The sequence below is a fragment of the Chrysemys picta genome, chromosome 3 (genome assembly GCF_011386835.1).
Source record: "Chrysemys picta bellii isolate R12L10 chromosome 3, ASM1138683v2, whole genome shotgun sequence".
NCBI classification, from domain to species: Eukaryota; Metazoa; Chordata; order Testudines; family Emydidae; genus Chrysemys; species Chrysemys picta.
Window position 1 is genome coordinate 121555192 of NC_088793.1, and position 17665 is coordinate 121572856.

At 41.0% G+C, this 17665-nt stretch overlaps 1 protein-coding gene across 6 annotated transcripts in view; it reads right to left on the reverse strand.

Annotated features, from left to right (window-relative positions):
- The window catches only part of PRKN (parkin RBR E3 ubiquitin protein ligase), a 1174462-nt gene that overhangs the window by 250245 nt on the left and 906552 nt on the right, over positions 1-17665 (reverse strand). The window lies entirely within an intron of this gene.

Here is a 17665-nt window from a genome sequence, read left to right on the forward strand (position 1 = left end):
ATTCCATAAATGTATTTATTGAAAATGTTTTTAAGACTCCTATTGATATGCATCTAAACACTGTAAAATAAACTAATGCACAATATTAAGCTCAGACTGGCCTAAACATACAGCCATAGTGAACCAAGGAATTGAAACAATACTTAGCATTACACATGTTCAGAGCACTGTACAGACATTAACTAATTATTCCTCACACCACCTCTGGAAGGCATTGGGGTACCTTTATGTTCATTTTACAGATGGGAAAAACTGATGGAAAGTTGATGTCACAATTCACGACAACTGAACTTGTATTTCCCTTCACAGTCCAGCAAGGGGAACCCACTCTAGGGTCCTGGCTCCTCAGCTGTCACCTCTCTAGGGCGGAGACCCATATCTCATCTCCCTCCTGACCAGCGTATTTCCAGGGTACACAGCAATGTTCCCTCTCATTTTTTCCATATATATATATATATATATATTTTTTTTTTTTTAAAGTTACCATAGGGATAATTATTCCACCCAGGAAAGGTTAGGCGTTTTAGAACTTACTACTCAAAGAATTAAATTTAAGCGTAAGAGAGAAATAAAAATAATGAAATGCATAGACCAGTCCAGAGACTAAAACAACTAAAATTACAGAGAATACATGGCATTTTAGGAAGCATCAACAAGTAACATCTCTCAGGCATTGGCACTCTTACAGCAGGATTATCTGGCTATTTGGACTCTCTCCTCATACCCTACACTACCAGCACTCCTAGCTATCTTTGAGACACAAACAATTTCCTGAGGAAACAACAATGCATTGGTGATCTTCCTGAAAACACCATCCTGGCCACCATGGATATAGAAGCCCTCTACACCAATATTCCACACGAGGATGGACTACAAGCTGTCAAGAACAATATCCCTGATGAGGCCATGGCACATCTGGTGGCTGAACTTTGTCCTCACCCACAACCATTTCAGATTTGGGGACAACTTATACCTTCAAGGCAGCGGCACTGCTATGGGTACCCGCATGGCCCCACAGTATGCCAACATTTTTATGGCTGACTTAGAACAATGCTTCCTCAGCTCTCGTCCCCTAGCGCCCCTCCTCTGCTTGCTCTACATTGATGACATCTTCATTATATGGACCCACGGGAAGGAGGCCCTTGAAGAATTCTACCTGGATTTCAACAATTTCCACCCCACCATTAATCTCAGCCTGGACCAGTCCACACAAGAGATCCACTTCCTGGACACTATAGTGCAAATAAGTGATGGTCACATAAACACCACCCTATACTGGAAACCTACTGACTGCTATACTTACCTATATGCCTCCAGCTTCCATCTAGGACACATCACATGATCCATTGTCTACAGCCAAGCCCTAAGACACAACCGACTTTGCACCAATCCCTCAGACAGAGACAAACACTTACAAGATTTTTATCAAGCATTCTTAAAACTACAATACCTACCTGGGGAAGTGAGGAAACATTGACAGAGCGAGACGGGTATCAAGAAGTCACCTACCAGCAAGCTCCGTCCCACTCCTGAACCCTGTAGTGTCCCCACCGCCTTCGCTCTGAGGAGAAGGCATCAGCCTCCCCACCTCTGCTCTGCACAGCAAGCAGGAGGCTCCTGGAAGCAGCTGGCCAGGGGCTCCAACCCAAGGCAGAGGGCAGGAGCAGCAAGGCAGTGGGGGGAGGTGCACCTGAAATGCATGGCACTTGATAGACTGCTGGACAGCTGCGCAGCTTAGAGGGAACTTAGATGCACAGCTCCCTACCTATAATGTCCTGCAGAGTCAGGCTGCCTAGGCCTGCGTTCTTTACTTTTCTCCTCAGAGGCAGTAAACAGTGTAATTGCCACAGTTAAACTACCTCACAGTTCTTTCTAAGCAAGCACGTTTATTCGTAAAAGCATTAGAGAGAAAACATATTAAAAACTATAAAAGCGCTGTGTTGGTCCACTGGTTGTACAGCGATGGGACTGTAGAGGATTACTTCTGCCATTTAGCTAAAACAGCCTCTGTAAAGCAGCTGTGAAATCTATAATATTTACGGTTCCTTGTGGTCATATGGAGTCATCTTGTCTCTGTCACCTCCACCTCCCTGGCTATATGGAGCTTGCACGGAACTGAAAATGCTTCACCATGAGTTTCATGTGCTGTATTGTCCCAGAAGACTGCAGCTCTCTGTGCAGGACATCAATGGAGATGAAATTGCTGATATAGCTGAGTTCTTGGTGTAACATCTTCTTCCAGTGATAAACGGCAGTTTTAATATGTGAAAGCTACATTTTCCACCTGTGAAACTCATTAGCAAAAAAGCTAATGCAATATGAGCCTTACAGATCAAAGTCTAAAGGGATAATACTAACACCCATCTTTCAAGAGCACTATATCCTTCTGGGAGAGGGATATTTTGTTAATTCCCAGATTTTTTAAAAAATATCTAATTTATAGGTTGGCAACTCACGTGATTTTCTCAGGCATCCTTGTAGTTTGCTTATCTGCAACTGACAGAATTGCAAACTGAGCCAAGTAACAGACTTAAACTTTGCTGAAAAGAGGTATTTTTGAATGATAGTAGCTACTTAATAGGACATAAGGGAAGAGAATACAGGGGGCTAAAGTGAAGTAATGAGAGAATCTGCAGGGCTCCATGGTGAAAGAAGAGGAATCGTGTGTGTATGTGTGGGGGAGGGGGCGGGGGGTAGAGTATCTCTGATTCAGTACCTTTTACAGTTTAAAAGAGAATGAGAACATTGCATTTATGAAAGCATGATATGTACCTGATTACTTTCCTGAATTAGATAAGCAAAATACCGAGACTAGTTTTATTAGATCTTACTTTCTGTAAAAGTAGTCCAGGGTAGGTGACTGGGAAAAGGACTCAGGGACATTGGATTCATATCATTAGTGATATGATATATGGCTTTGCACAACACACATTACCTGGAATTGATTCAAGACACTTCAGCTTACAGAAAGCACTCTTATTGTCTAATGACATGATGTGTGTAGCCAATGGAACCCAGCCCATTAGCAAAACCAGTCATCACACACAAATTTATGTGCCACTTAATACTATTGCTACTTGGCTGTGGGAGGGGCACAGTGAAGGATTTGCTCTCCCAAGGGAAATAAATAGCAGTTACATTTTATTGCTCTAGGGAGCTGGAACCTGTGGTCTAGAAATTAGAAATGGGTATAGCTGGACCATGGCACTGATTTGGGTTACCATTAACAATGACAAAGGGGTTTGGTTTACTCCCTACTATCGTCACTGAGAGTCAGAAATGCCTGTGCATCTGTGTGACATTCCTAAGCACTTCAATTATTAAAGACAGAAATCCAGACCTTGCCAAGTAAAGATTCCATTTGGAAGTATAAAGTTACTTTGAGTTTTTGAGGACATCACATTCAACTTGGCTCAGGTATAAGCTGTTTTGAAGATAGCTTTGCTGATATATAACTGATATAATTCAAATTTATTAATTTGTTTGATTCATGTCCACATACACACACGATTCCTCATTTAGAAGAGTGACCTCTGCCGAGGGAAACGGGTGATTAAGAGAACGGAAAAGCTCTGATATGGAAAGAGATTGAAAAGATAGGGTCTGTTTATCTTAGAAGATGAATAAGAGAAGACATGATAAAACTATACAGAATGATGACTGGTATGGAGAAGGCAGTTTAAGGGCATCTTTTCACCCTCTTAAAAAACGAGAACAAGATACATTCATTTAAACTGAGAGGTGAAAAAATTAAAAACTGATAAAAGGAAATGCTTTGTCACAGAAAGCACAATTAGGTCTCTTTTGCAACAAGGTATCATTGATTCTAAGAGCTAAGCAAGATTCAAAAATGGATTAGACATTTGTATGGATAACAAGGGTATCTGAAGTTATAATAATAAATATTAAAAAATAATAGTTTAGGGAGGGATATAACCCTCATGCTTCAGGGCATAAATCCCTTTCTAACAAATGGGATTTAGGACGAATGTCCCTATTGTGACAGATATGGCAATGTCCTGCTATATACTTGAAAGACCTTATGACACGAAATGTATATGTTATTATGGACTGGGATTGTAAGTATTCTTTATGGGGGAGATGTGACAAATATTGCAACCCCATGCAGTATATTGGGGGTCCATTGTTTTAAATGAATGTTTTATGTATAACTGTGTTCTAATCCATGGGGGAGGGCTACCACAGCTTCTACAGGAACTAAAAACAGTGGGTGGTGATTAAGGCAAATCAGCCAGGTTGAAACCCCCCCCCTCTCTTGCCCCTGCAAGATGTGCCACCACCTGGGGAGGCTCTCATATACTAGTTCAAACTAGGTTCTCCTGACCCTAGACAAAAAAGACAAAGAAAGGACTTATGGATAAATAACCTAGTGTAATCTGACCCATGACTTTCTTTCTGATCCAGCAAAAGGACAGGACCTTCTGTCCAAGTAGGGGGAGGGCAAGCCTTAGGGAAGGGTTGGAAGGACTGACACCTACCAGAGACTGAGGTTGGAGTTGGGGTGATCTCTGGTAAGCTGTTTAGCATGTGTATAGGTTCTTTGGGGGTTTTAAATATGTTTTCTCTCTAATGCTTTCATCTTAAGAATAAATTTGCTATAAAGAGCTGCGTGGTAGCATGACTGCGGGCATCTCCACTGTTCAGAGCCTTTGAAGAGAAAGCAAAGCACAGATGCTGGCGCTGGCCTATTTAGGCAGTCTGGCTTGCTGGAAAATAACACAGTGTAGGCAGGGAACTGTGCAGCTTGGAAAAACCCCGGTTAGGAGGGAAAGATTCAGATCTCTGCCCAAAAGAGGTGATGGCTGGGGAGCTGGGTGCCAAAGAGCAGGTGCCCTGGCTGGACCACAGAGACAGAAAATACAGGTGCAGTATCTCTGAACTATCACAGTTATCACATATCAGCATAGTGCAGCATTTTTTGGTTTTTCTTCACTTTCCTCTGAAGACTCTCTGGTGCTGGTCACTGTCAGAGACAGGATATTGGACTAGGACCACAGCTCTGATCCAGTATGACAATTCCTATGTTTCTGTCTTCCTTTGGACTGCTCAGACACTTGAACAGCTGGCTTCTATGCACTCCATAATGGATTCACTATGGCAGAACTTTGTAGTTTCAGGAGTGATGATTAGTCTCTGGTAACAGGGTACCTTATAAAGTCCACTATACTGTACTTAATATACTGGTAGGTCTCTGTTTCCATGAACAGATATGATTACTTCTTCACTCCAGACTACAGCCCCTAGAATGTTGCCTATGCCACATAGTTGCCACACAGATTTTCTGTTCTCAAAAGTTGTTTTAATTTTCTAAACACCATTGTACATAGGTCAAACAAGGTGCTGGAAAACAGTGAGTTCTCAACTAGTGGCCTTTCTAACTTTTATCAAAAGATGAGCTATCCATCTCCCAGCTTCCAGAGAAAAATTATTGGGAGATGCCTACAATATCACAAACTATCCATCTTCATCATTTCCATAGTATAAAATGCAATCTCCTCTCATAGCAACATATACTCTTCTGAGAGGAGGGGTTAGGCATGACTGTATAAGTATCTGTTTAGGCGTGACTGAAGACTGAAGCAGGACTCCTTTACATGTTACAATGAGTGAGGAGTATCAGCTCCAAACACCATTTATTCATTTAAGAGACTAACCCTTTTTAACATGATGTTCATCCTCCCCATTACTATATGTAGGATGAAGCAAAGAAGTGAACAGAAGGCCACTGACTGTTTAGTTAATATATCTCTATACTCATTTTTAAAAGGCTACATTTTCACAGAGAAGGCAGTTTTCACTTAAGCAATGGCACTTGAAATAGCAAATTGAGGCTTCATCTAAATCCATTACTGTATGGCTCCATGTACTAGAGTGCATAGATCTAAGTATTCAAGGCATCTCCTATCTACATAAGATATATTTGTTCATAGTCTGATCTTCAGCCACAAGGGTCCAAATGGCTATTGAAATGCATGGAATGTGTTTTTTTTTATGGAATGTGCATTTGTGAATCCAGCTTTAAAGCGCAGTTAACTTTCAGAAATAAAACATAGCTTCCATATTCAATATGACCCCCATTTCATTTCTAACCTGTGAGAACCATAAAGAGAGATGGAAGAGATAGAAAGCACCTAGGTTTCTCTCTCTCTCTCTCTCTCTCTGTATGTGTTTTTCTCCTCAAGAGACTTTAGTAGAACAATCTGACCAAAATCTTCATTAACACAGCACAACACAAACAATGGCATATTATTTTAGTCATTCTTCATGTCCACTTACGATATCCTTACTGAACCATTCCAAGAGGCTACTGCCTTCTCCAGGGGGTAGAATTAAGGTTACATTGTGGGGGAGATTGTACCTTAACTCTTAATTTCCTGGATTTCAGAGATTTGAGCATAGCTGAACTCATCCCCAGTGGAAAAGTACATGGCACCACTGGGCAACCTTAACTTCATGCTAATAAAGTGTTTGGGTACTTAATATTTACAACATACCAAAGCATATTCTCTCTGGTGCTTGTTCTGGTCTTATCTAGGATCCTGGTAATTACTGTGAGCAACAACTAATCCAATAACCCTCTAAGCAGTAACTATTCCTTTATGAAAGTCTGTATCTTTTCCTTGAGAAACAAAAATATTCTCATCAGACTGTTGGCGTGAACATGTGATGAATGTTAAAATAAAGCAAACCAAGTCTGCATTCAAAAGCATGAGAAATGCGTTACCAATTAAAGGCAATACATCCACTGCCACAACCTATGACTTGTGAGATGACAATAGAAAGAGGAATATTTAAAAAAAAAATAGATTCAGTTTAACAATAGCTCTATCTTTGCACATACTGTTCATTAATATAGATGAGGCCTAAGGTTATGAAAACTGTTGAAAGAGTAAAGCTTAATTGTGTCTAGACAATCTTTCCTGGAAAAGACTTAATTTTAAAATAAGTATAAATAGTACTTTAGCTTTCTGCTGAGCATCAGGTGACCAAACAGGTTCTGTAAGATCCTGCCATGCAAAACACCCCGGTTTCCAATTTGGCTAGTCCAAAAACCTTATTTGAAATCATTTTTATTTTAGGGGCAAAAGGGGGCAGGACAGAATGTCCTCTACAATCCTCTTCAAAGACTTTCCAATTTCCTCTCCCATCAGTCTGCAACCCTTCCTTGAGATCCCAGTAATAAACCTTAAATTGACCCAATGGGTTATTGTTCCAAAGAATGAGGCACTCCTTTTTTTAAGGGACTAAAATAAAAAAAAATTAAGGTTGGATACCTAAAATTAAGCACCCAAATCCTCAATAGTGCACCTGAATAAGTGACCTGATTTTTCACCATTTACCACAAGTGTTGGGATCGCCTAAGACCCTCCTCCACTCAGTTCTCAAAAACTCAGGTCAAATACGGAATTTGTCACTCAGGTACCTTTATTTGACATATAGTCGAGCAAAACTATGCCCAAGCTCACCAGGCTCAAACACGGGGTGGATGCAGGGTACATCATAAATCCAAGCTTGCACAGTGAAACTTTTCCTTATGTAACCCTTCTGTCAGGTGGAGTTGGCAGCAACAAGGTCCGGGTTTAATATTTAGGGGTTCCTTTTTGGCACTACAACATAAAACCGTCTCAAGCCCCGACCTAGTAACCTGGGAAAATTACACACCACTCCCAGGTACCTCTAAGTGGCAATACTTCCCCTCTCACAAGCACTGAATCTATGTGTGGAAAAGAAACTTTTAATAAAAAAAGGGGAAAAGTAACACAGCATTTACTTGGGAAAACGCCACAAGCATGATTCAGAAGCATAAGCCGGTGAGCAAAATACCCACCCAGAGTATGTTGGCAGTGCCCCTTGCCTTAGGTTCTCACCTGGTATTCAGAAAGTCAAACAAACAAAAGTTTCTTTAGCAGGCCCCTCCCTTCTCTCTCCATCGCACCACTCTCAAAGTTGCTGTCCTTAATCAGTGGAGACCCAGAGTTCAGAGGTGCTTTTGCATGAGTTCTCCTCCCACAATGGGAGATTCGGGGAAGAAGCCATCTTGCTCACTCCTCCCGCTGCTTCATTCGCCACTTCGCCCAGAATGTCTTGAGGTCCCACCACTTAATATAGCTTTCAGTGACTTCAGCTCTCAGTGATTTCAGCTGTTAGTGGGGAAGCCTCACTGCTAGTGCAGGCTGGGCAGTCTCTTGCATAGAGACACTGTCCCATAGCAGGTCTAATGCTTAGATCTGGTTTTCAGCTCTATTGATCTGCAACAAAAGACTCTCAATTGAGTCTTAAACAGCTCTGTCATTACATAGTGGAGAAGGGGAGGGTCAAATGGTGTTTAGGACTCTTAGACAGAGTCCACAGCACCAGGCACAAACACCTGTCCCCACCCTCTCTCACCTCTACTAGGCTTTCACACGCTTACCCCCCTGCTTAGCAACCACAGTTCAGTTGAAGGTGAACCACTCAATCACGGTATGCCAAGCACAGTTCTGCTGCCCTAGATTCCCACAAAGATAACAATCCTTTATTACCCCTGCACCCAATAACAAAGTGACTCACAATCCAACATCTGCCCAAAGTGATCATTTGGGCAAAGCAGCTCCATCATGCTGCTCATCTAGGCAAAGTGAGTGTGTCCATGCAAATAAGGTCGGCTCCAGAAGTCCTCTTCGCCATCTCATCACTAGATGTCAGGGGAGAGCACATTCAGACGCTGCTTACACTTATATAAACCTTTACTAACACATGCATACCTGACTTTACACTGCATCACACACTTCATGATTGGCTTGGTTACTTTTCAGGAACCAATCCCTATACAGCATGCTCTGTCCATGTACTGTTCACGTATAGCCTGAACTCTACATTTGAAACTATCTTGTCCATTGTCCCTAGTACTAGGGTGTTCCTGCTTACCTTAGCTAGACTGATTCCAGACTAAAGCTTGTTATTTACAACTTAATCTTCCATTCCTCTTCCCAGTCATGCCCATTGAGAAATGAGGTCTTATGTCAAATTACTCAGATCAAGTTAGGTCTACACCAAGTATTGATGGTCATGGAAAGGTTGGACCCTTCAAAGAACCACTGACAACTCAAATATTTTTGAAAAAAAAGTCTATTTAGAGAAAAATCTGCAGATACAGAATATATGCTGTTAATTTTTCTTCCTCTATTACTATTAATATTATGAGGGACATCTACATGAAAAAAAGACCCTGTTTAAAAGACTCACCTGTTCCTGCTTCTTATTAAGTACTTGGAACAACGATTGTCTGTTTGTGACATCATAAATATTTCCACAACAAGTTTGTATCATTTTTATTCATTTGGAATGAGCAGAAGATGGGCACTTAAAATTCAAAATCTCATTTTCATGAAAATGCCCCTACCATTAAAAAAATGGGGAAATGAAACTACAGAAAGCATGTGCAATATGATCAGAAAAGTCTATGAACTGAATCAATGTTTTTCATTATTTACCACTATAAATTAAGACCAGCACACCATTAAGTGAACAGGCTTGTTGTGAAATAAAGGAATAAAATCAATGGTAGAAAGACCTCTTCAATTTCAATTTCACTATTCACTGATGAGTGTATTTTATCTTTTCAGAAAACAGAAATTAAAAATTAGATACTCCAGCCTATGCTTATTTTTCAAAAAAGTACAGGGGCAAAGGGAATAAGAATGAGACAAAAATCATAAGGAAGAAATTAGTTGCTGTTTCTTCAAATCACAGTTATATATGAATATTTTGCAAAGATAGAGTTTGGTGTAGTTTTAAGAGTTCAAGTAACTGGTGGATAGAGTTGTTGTTTGTATTCCTGGCTATCCACTGATTTGCTGTGTCACCTTGAGGTATGTCACAATCTCACTGTGTCTCAATTTACACTTTTGTAAAAACTGTTGTGCTACCACCTATCTACAGCCCCAATCCTGCACAGATATATAAGGTATGGACCCCTTCTCCTGTGTGGAACCGCTTTGAACTGAATGGCTCTATGTAAAGGGTAATTTAATACTGATGGCCTATTCACTCCGTAACATGGAACAAGGATTCCTGAATACATGCTAAGACCACTTGCAAGCACTTCTTCTTCCTGTCCAACCAAGTTTCTGGTTAACCTCAAGACAGCTCTGGTCTTGTCAAGCTTCTCTTGTCCTCAGTAGTTAGCCTCACAGAATATTTTCTAAAAGGAGCCATCATCAGTCCCTCTAACCAGGCAAAGCAGCAGCCACCTTCTGTTTGAAGGATTCCATCTTCTTCCAGCACTTCATAAATGATGGTGTCTTGTTTGGGTAACAACACATCCTCTACAATCACACACTCCAGCACAGATTATACAAAAAGTAACTTCTTTAAAATATTTTAATTAGAAACTTTAGCAAATTACTTTAACAAAGAGCAACTATTTTAATGTCTTGAGCTGTAGCAAACATTCAGGGTGGGATTTTTGCAAGTTAGGCATTGGCCTAATTTTGGTCCCACTGAAGTAACTTCTATGAAAACCTTAATCTCAGTTCCATTGCTCATTTTTCCCTGTTGGTGGCATCAACTCCTTCTGTGGAAGCTCTTGGAAGCTTTTCATACCGGACGTCCTTATAAAAATAGGTTCTTACCCCCCAGGAAACTGAAGCTTTCAGTGAATGATCTGTACTTCTTATACTACTACTATTATAAATTATTATTATTATTATACTATTATTATGTCTCCTTCAGAATTTTACTTTAGATAACCCCCTAGTTCACCAGCTCTGTATGACAGTACCTGTATAATGAAGCTTTCATATAATTAAGACTACTGTTACTAAAATTTAGCTTTAAAAAGACTATTGTAATTCTTGCGATATTCCCTTTAGTAACATATTCTATTTAAAACATCTGTTAAAATCAGTTGCATTAACTAAATGGATAATCTGGCTGGGCTCTTTTGAAATTAATCAAATTAGCATTATGGACTTTTAGCAGAGACTGTAGAGAGCTGATGAGAATACAACCCATATTAAAGCAACAGACACATCTGTACTGTGCTGCAGAACAAATTGCAGATAACTGATGTTGTTGGTGAAAAAGCACACTTAGGGCCACACAGCGGCTGTGAGTTCAGGGACCAAAGGGAGAAATCTCTTATTCCAGCAAATAAGGTATGCCCCTTATAAAACAAGCACCAAAATAAAAGTGGTCCCTCTTCTCTCCTGACAGCTAGGAAGTGGGATAATAGTGTAGGGATAAATTACTAAGACAACTGCTCTGAGATACTTATAATGGTTAAGTACAGTCCTGATCACATAACATAATGCTGTGCCATTATATTCAATCAATGCAGCACGAATGTCAATGAATATTAAGGAAACAATTGTTATTGTGTTAGGGCAATGTTAGACACACATAATGAATATCTACTTTCCACATACATCCTGGTTTAAAAAAAAAAAATCAGTATATTATGGTTGTATCCAAATTACTATTTAACAACACAAGTACCCAAACCACAAAGTTTAGGGTAAGATAGATATTTTTTATATCTGCCCACTTCTAGTGATGAGAAATATTAAAATGTTAGGAGGTTCATTTATATAAACATCAAAAGTGCTGAATATCTGATTAACCAAACCTCTGGCATCTGCAAAATGGGGCTGAAAAATCACAGAAGAGCAAGCTTTTTTGTGAGATCTCCAGTACCTCCAGATTAATAGTGACTGGAAATAGAGTGAGAAACGGATTCCCTCCCTGGTATTTGTGCATCTCTTTCTCTTGTCCAAACCATAATCAGGAAGTACAAAGTACTTTTTTGTACTTTTGTACAAAGTACAAAAATGAAAACCAGGGAGAAAAGAATCAACCATTTTTTTTAAAGATCAAAAAAATTGAATTTTGGCTCAGTTTAACTTTTGCTCATTACTATTTAATGCAGATTTTGCTATTTCTGCTTGATGTAGAGGTTACCACTAGTGCTTGGTGCAGAAATTGCTCAGTGAAGTTGTGTGTGACTTGTGTTATACAGGTCAGACTACATTATCATAATGGTCTCTTTCTGGATATAAAATCTATGAACCTATTTTATCCTAACTTTTTCAACCCATCTCTACATGCTGCTTACTTGAACATTACTATGCCCCATGCCCCACTGACTGCTATTATAAGTAAGCCAGTTTCCTTTTATGCTGATAAATGAGGGGCGAGAAATAGAGGACAGAGGGGAGTGTTCATTTTTCCAGTTGCGTTGTTGTGCAATTTTTTTTGTAACTTTATCACAGGTGTCCCTTGAATCCTCCCTTGCTGAGGATTCTGTATGGCCACTGTAAGAGCCAGTAGGAGCAATCAAGTCCAGAAAAAAGACACCTTACTCAGGAAAGTGTTGCAAAATGAAGCGAGACTATATGACTTCGGTGATGACAAAGATAATTTTGTAAAATTATGTTAGAGACAGGAGTTCCACCCAGAAGACTTGCAGGGTTTTGCCCCACATGCCCCAGGACATCTAGCAGGTAGGGGTAAGAGTTGAAGTGTAAATGGATCAGGCTGGGAAAAAGAGTTCAAAACATGACCCAACTCCAATCCTGGTGGCTATACAAGCATTTAAATGCCAGTCAGCAATTCTTATGATAGCCTGTCAGGCTATCATTAGTGATGCTGTAACTCACCATGGTACCTGACAGCTACAACACATTCTAAACATTTGAAATGCACCTTAGTAAGGTAATTTGGGTTCAAAACTCTATTTTCTTGCTGTACATTTTTCCCTGGAAGATTAGGGCATTTTATGCTGTACTGATTTTATCAGAAGTGGTCTGGTAAAACTTAAGAAATACAAGTAAGATTCAGTAAATGATGGAAAAGTATGCAAAGCACAGTGACCTCTATGCATTGTTCTGAGATCTTTAAACATGAATGTTATGTATGTTCTCTCATTGTGTTTTTAGATTAGATTGTACAGAGAATTAACACCCTTTCATGAAAATGCCATGTCATCTCACTTAAATGTCTTATCTGAAGTAAACAGCAACTGGAGCAGTATGAGGCCTCCCATGCGGCTAAGAGAGCATGACCAACTACAGGATTTGAAATGGAAGTCTAGCCTTGGCCTCCTTGAGCAAAGGTAGGAATGATTTCTACAAAACACCAACTTGGAGATACTTTTGCTGGTTAATAATTTCTATTCTTTTTTCAAACTTATACATTTACAAGACAGATGCCTAACATTCTCTTTATCTAGCCAATATCATCCCCCCACTTAAATTTATTAGGTGTAAATGAAGAAAACACATTACTGCCAAGAGCTTTGGGAGGTTACGTAATCTGAATCAATTTCATTACCATAAATAAATGTCAAATGGCTAAAATACATTTCTCTGATTGAACTGTCAAGGGCAAGAACACGCAAGAACAGAATTTTTTGTTTTATTCCTCTTACAACCAAAAAAGAAAAAAAAACTAATAAGAAAGAAAGCATCTTATGAGCTACCTTTACATAATAAGAAAGATTAGATAATACCTCCCGGGTACAAAAAGCAGCTGTCCATTTCATGAGCAAATAAGAGCTCCTATTCAAGACAACAAAACAAAACAAAACAGATTTTTCTAAATGGCAGGTAAAAAATGTGTTTTGCATTTCACAGTCACAGAGTGCTATTGCCAAACTTTTGCTCCATGAAGATCTCCATTCCCTTCAGAACTCTAATGTCATCTCATCAAGCAGGCTCAGAAAATCCACTACCATCCACACTAGAACTGGGGAAAGCATTCTCCGAAGCTGCTGCTGTTGCTAATTATTTAATTATACTGAAGTAGTGCCTAGAACACCATTTCTCAAATGCGGCCACCGTGGCCACATGCGGTCACAAGAGGGTTTCCCTGCGGCCACAGCAGTTTCCTGGGCAGTGTGAGGGGTGTGAGGAGGTGAGCGGATGGAGGGGGGGGGGGTTAGGAGGCAAGCAGCGAGGCAAGTGGTGGTGGGGGCCCAGGAGGAGGAGTAAGGAGGCGAGCAGCGAGCCAGCGGCAGGGTGATGAGGCGGGCAGGGGGGTCTGGCTGCAAGCGGGGGAGTGAGGAGTTGAGCAGTGAGCCACCAGCAAGCAGGAGTTCTCGCGGCAGGCAGGGGGGTGTCTGTGGCAGGGGAGTGAGGAGGCGAGCGGCAGGTGGGGGAGTGAGGAGGGACACAGGAGCCGGGCATGGGGTGAGGAGGTGAGCGGTGGGCGCATGGGCAGTGGGTGGAGCCGCGCTTTGGGGAGGCTAGCCAACGACTCCACCCCTTCCGCCCCTCCCCCAGCAGCTGGAGCCCTGAGAACCCCTGCACCTGGAGCCACAAGCCCCCCCTCCAAGAAGCCCCGAGGGCCCCCCCACCTGCCCAAGAGGAGCTCCAGGCGGGCCAAAGCCCTGAGACCTCCCCCCACCTGCCCGGAGGAGCCCCAGGCTGCCCAAAGTGCAGAGCACCACCTCCTCCCCTCGTCCAGAGAAGCTCCGGGCCGGCCGAAGCCCCCCACACCTTCCCAGAGGAGCCCCAGGCCAGCCGCAGCCGTGCCTCCCCTCCCCTCCCCAGACCCAAGCCAACCAGATATGTTTTTCATTATTATCTGGACTTCTATTATGTCAAAGCATTTTTAAATTTACTTCAGAATTGTTATATACACGACCTCTTTTACCAAAAAAGCAAAAGAAAATAATAAAAAAGACAAGAACGTTCAAAGCACCTTATTTGTGTTTTTATTCTATTAGGTCCAGTAAAGAATAGAGATAACTGTGGATTATTTTTATTACTGAGTCTGCAAAAAAACACCCAAACTGTACATAAATAAAATACAATGATTTGGATGTATATATGTGCATATTACTTTATTAACTTTAGGAAAAAGTGTCAGTGCAGCCACCAGCAAGAGTTGGTGGCCGCATTCTGAGACCACCAAAAAAATTGTTGCGAGAACCCCTGGCCTAGAAACTCCAGTTAGGGATCAAGACTCTATTGTGCTAGGCACTGGACAAATATTATGAGTAAGCCAGATGGAGAGAGCCTTATAACAATGGCTTGTGTGGGACTGGATAACTCAGAGGATTGGCAACAGTATAGATGCTTCTCTGGATCACAGCATCAAATTCACTACAAGTCAGTAGCTACTGAAAATTGATACCGTCTGAAGGAGGTTAGGTGGAACTTTGTAAAATTAGGTTAGGCACTAAAATTTTTACCTTGTTGGCAGTCTCCCCAAATTGGACCATGAAGTTCAAGGCTGCAGCACAACAGCAGGATAGTGTAGCAAAATTTATGCTGTAGTTGTTCTCATTATTGTTACTTATTTTTTTCATTATGGTAGTACCTAGAAGCCCCAGCCAAGATTGGAACCTAGTTGTAGTAGGCACTGTACAAATATATAGGAGACAATCCCAATCTTGGAGAGCCTTCAATCTAATGGCCAGGTTGTGAATCCTTTATGCACATTAGTAAGCAATTACACACATAAATAGTCCACTTGGAAGTCAAGGGGTCTGTTCAGGCATGTAACTGATCACTCATGCGTACATAAAGCATGGGAGGAAGACAGTCTTATCACCAACATTTTTACAAACGAGGAACTGAGGCACAGTGAGATTAAGTGACTTGGCCAAGGTCACATAGGAAGTGAGTGACAGAAATGAGAGCTAATGCCAATCCCAGTCCAGTATTTTATTCAAAAGACCATCCTTTCCCTTTATGTTTGTGGAAACAGAGAAATTCAAGCCTCTAGGTCTCTCAATTAGCACCTTTTAAAAGCACTGATTTCAAAACAAAAAACCATTTCACAAGTAATGCCCTTTAAGTGTTGTAAAGAAATGGGAGGCTGTAGATTAATGCTAGTTTTGAGAATTTTTGCTAGCCAATGTGAAGTGCCCCGCTGCTACTATTTATTTGATATATAATGCACATGCTGGCAGGAACAGGATTTCTAGTCACATTTCAGCAGATATGAAGTTAGAACTTGGAATTTTTATACTGTATGTATCTTTCCAAAAATTATTCATTCTTGTAGGTTCAGCTCTTAGATAAATACAAGGGTTGTGTGTGGAATTCATTCTCAAGACACAAGCATGCATTGTGCATGCTGCTTAGGCACTAGGCAAAAGTCAGAATAGAAAGTTGAAATCACAGAGCCTAAGAAGTAACTCGATTTGAAAATAAACATCTGTAAGATTACCTAAAGTAAAATAGACACCTCAAACTGAAACTGATATCAACTAGTAAATTAAGCCAAAACTGCCTAACGTACATCAAGGGCAAATACCACTTAGATTAAGTCAAATCAAAATCACAGCCAGGTTATCAAAATTATTTCCAAACCACCAGCTCTAAGCTAAACCCAAGCTTCAGCCACCTGTAATTAGCCAGGTTCTTCACAGAGCAACCTGACATTTTTAGCGTATAGGAATCAACTCAGAACTAGTGGCTGAAACCAAATAGAATAACTTTTAGCCAAGTCAGAACTAGCACGGAAAAAGATCAAGGTTGATCTGGAGAGGTACTCACTTGGTGCTAGGCAGATTAAAAATGGTCCATGCTCGGTTTGGAGTAGTTATGATTCAGATTCTGAAAGTTAGTGACCAGATTTTGATCCCCTCTACCTCCTTTACACTCTACTCCAGCAGGGTAGAGGGAATGTCTGAGAAATTCCCTCAGTGCAGACAGGGTACCATAATACTATGCTCTGGATGGAAAGGGGCACATTAGTATCAGGAGGTGGAATGGATGTAGTACTCGGAGTTCTGGCAATTATGGACAGCAGCCCACTGACAGCTGAGACAAACCTACCGTAAACTAGAGCTGCAACCCCACCAACCTTCTGGGTTGCACCTTCTAGCTACACTGAGTCTTTCAGGAGGCAGAGTGCAGAATCTGGTCCCACATATGGTTCCTGCCTGATTATGACAAATTTGAATTGGCCCCAGTTGGTTATAGGTCAATAACTCTGTCTACCTTTGAGCAAGTTAGAGATTGCTGTGTAGGCTGTGTGATTTGTGATTCAGACTCAGTTCAAGCAAGTTAAATGTAATTGAAAGCAGTTTTGGTTAACTTATTTGGCTAATGCAGATGTTGCTTATTTAAAAGCCAGTATGGGATGGCTGTATTGATTTTGCAGGTGTTTATTCTTGGTCATTTCCCAGTTTGGGTTCCCAATTTCTATTTTGTTTTCTGTTTAGTTTTCAGCTTTTGCTCAATCTCTGCTGTTTATTTCTGTGATGGGTCTTAGCCCCCATTACCTGAAGGCTAGCAAATGCATCCAATTAGTTGTATTTTGAAGCTGGAGAGGTGAGTAGTTAATTGGCTCCTGGCCAGAAGTGGTGGCGCTAAGCCATAATAAGTAGACTGATGGAGCTCAGTTGGGGAGGAGACAGGGCTCTCTTTGGTAGAGAAGGGCGCAGAACTAGGGCTTAACGGGAGGATAAAGGTAGGCTCCTATAGGGAAAGTCCTGAGATAGGGTTTGTGAGTAGAGGGAAGAGTTCCGTAGCCCAATGGTCGAGAAGAATTATTCAGGTTCATTTCAACTTATTTGTGATACCCCGAAAGGGGTTTGAATTTTGTGACTTGGCCGGCGGGCTGAGCCACAGACAATCTGAAGCCAGAGGCAGGCAGCTAGCAGAAGACATGGGAGCCAAGGATACTGGTGATATTATGTCCAGATTGA